Here is a 2,500-nt window from a genome sequence, read left to right as displayed (position 1 = left end):
CTATGTGTGCGTATGTGTTAGGGTAGCTGTTAGATACACATGTATGTTAAAATGTATGTATGCAGTATGTGTGTGTGTGCGTGCGTGCGTGCGTGTGTGTGTGTGTGTGTGTGTGTGTGTGTGTGTGTGTGTGTGTGTGTGGTCACATTTTGGTGTGTGCATGTAACATAGATATAAAGTTTTATGTTAACAAAAGCGTTTTTGTAAAGCACCTAGAGCAGATTTCTGGATAGTGTGCTATATAAGTATCCATTATTATTATTATTATTATTATTATTAATAATGCATGTATGCTTCGTATGATAAACGTCTCTGTGTGAGTGAATAGTATATGTCTGTATTCTTCGTGTCATACACATCTTTGTGTGAGTAGTATAGGTTAATAATGCATGTATGCTTCGTATGATAGACGTCTCTGTGTGAGTGAATAGTACATGTCTGTATTCGTCGTGTCATATACATCTTTGTGTGAGTAGTATAGGTTAATAATGCATGTATGCTTCGTATGATAAACGTCTTTGTGTGAGTGAATAGTATATGTCTGTATTCTTCGTGTCATATACATCTTTGTGTGAGTAGTATAGGTTAATAATGCATGTATGCTTCGTATGATAAACGTCTCTGTGTGAGTGAATAGTATATGTCTGTATTCTTCGTGTCATACACATCTTTGTGTGAGTAGTATAGGTTAATAATGCATGTATGCTTCGTATGATAAACGTCTCTGTGTGAGTGAATAGTATATGTCTGTATTCTTCGTGTCATACACATCTTTGTGTGAGTAGTGTACGAGGATATATCATGTGTGTATTCCTCGTGCTATGTACTTTTTTGTGTGTATGTGCAGTGTATGCATTAATATGACATGCATGTATGCATGCTTCATGTCATACACCATCTTTGCGCGAATAGTGTACAATGATAACCTACATTATACATGTATGTTTCGCGTCATACACATCTCTGTGTGAATAGTATACGATAATGCATCATGCGTGTATGCTTCACGTCGTACACATCTTTGTGTAAAAACGAGAGTATACAAAGATACATCATGCAGGTATGCTTCATGTTATATACATTTTTATGTGAGTAGTATATAATAATTTATCATGCATGAACGCCTCGTGTCACACACGTTTTTGTGTAAGAAGTTTTTAACAATAATAATAGTAAGTATTAGCATTATGCAGGTATGTTTCACGTCATGTACATCTTTATATGAGCAGTATATAATCATATCTCATGCATGTATGCCTCGTGTCATGCACATCTTTGTGTGAGTAGTATATACAATCATATAATACGTATGTATGCTTAGTGTCACACACACCCAGTATACATATCAAAATATCATTGTATTGTATTGTATTGTATTGTATTATTGTTGTCACAACATATTTCTCTGTACCGAAATTCGGACTGCTCTCCCCAGGCTGAGTGCGTCGCCACAATGCAGCGCCACATTTATCAAAACTTTTTTTTTTCTGTTTGCAGTTGTATTTGTTTTACCGTTGCTGGAAACAACCTCTTTGTTGCCGTGGGTTCTTTTACACGTGTACTAAGTACACGAGACCCCCGTGTTTGTGGTCTCACCCGAAACACTTTCACGGTGTTCGAGTGGATGAGTCATGGATGTCTGTCCTAGTGGGAGGTCCATCTGGCGTTCAAAAGGAGAGTTCTGGCTGTCGGAAGAGGGTTTGTTTGTTTTTGGTTTTTGTGTTTGTGTGTGTGATTTTTGTTTGTTTGTTTTGTTTTGTTTGTTTTATCCTGGTGTTCGGCTAAGGGCCGGGGAAGTCCTGCTTGTTTGTAAGTCCTGGGTGTGTTTGTAAGGCTTAAGTCCTGTTAATCTTGTGTTCCAGGGGGAATGGGGGTAGCGGTGGAGGCTGGGGGGCCGGGGGGGTGCCACCTGGATGTCTGTAAAGGAGTTAAACCTCAGCTGTTACTCTGGCATTCCAAGGGTGAAGCCCTGGATGTCTGTAAAGGAGTTAAGTCACTTTGGCGTTCCAAGAGAGACGTCCTGGGTGTCTATAAAAGGGTTAAGTCATATTACTCTAGTGTTCCAAGACGGAGGGAAGCCTTGGTTGTCTATAAAGGGGTTAAGTCCTAGCTGTTACTCCGGTGTTCCAAGAAGGAAACCCTGGGTGTCTTAAAGGGGTCAAGTCTTAGCTGTTATTCTGACGTTCCAAGGGGGTTGTCCTGGGTGTCTTAAAGGAGTTAAGTCCTAGCTGTTACTCTGGAGTTCCAAGGGGGTTGTCCTGGGTGTCTTAGAGGGGTTAAGTCCTAGCTGTTACTTTGGCGTTTCAAGGGGGTTGTCCTGGGTGTCTTAAAGGGGTTAAGTCCTAGCTGTTACTCTGGCGTTCCAAGGGGGTTGTCCTGGGTATTAATGGGTTAAGTCCTAGCTGTTACTCTGGCGTTTCAAGGGGGTTGTCCTGGGTGTCTTAAAGGGGTTAAGTCCTAGCTGTTACTTTGGCGTTCCAAGGGGGTTGTCCTGGGTGTC

General features: G+C 40.8%; 1 long non-coding RNA gene across 1 annotated transcript in view; it reads left to right on the top strand.

Annotated features, from left to right (window-relative positions):
* LOC143283272 (uncharacterized) overlaps positions 1–2,500 on the top strand; it is a 3,789-nt gene that overhangs the window by 227 nt on the left and 1,062 nt on the right. The window lies entirely within an intron of this gene.

Source organism: Babylonia areolata, chromosome 6 (assembly GCF_041734735.1).
Source record: "Babylonia areolata isolate BAREFJ2019XMU chromosome 6, ASM4173473v1, whole genome shotgun sequence".
Taxonomy (NCBI): Eukaryota; Metazoa; Mollusca; class Gastropoda; order Neogastropoda; family Buccinidae; genus Babylonia; species Babylonia areolata.
Note: the sequence above shows the minus strand (reverse complement) of the source record. Positions and strands in the feature narration are given on the sequence as shown.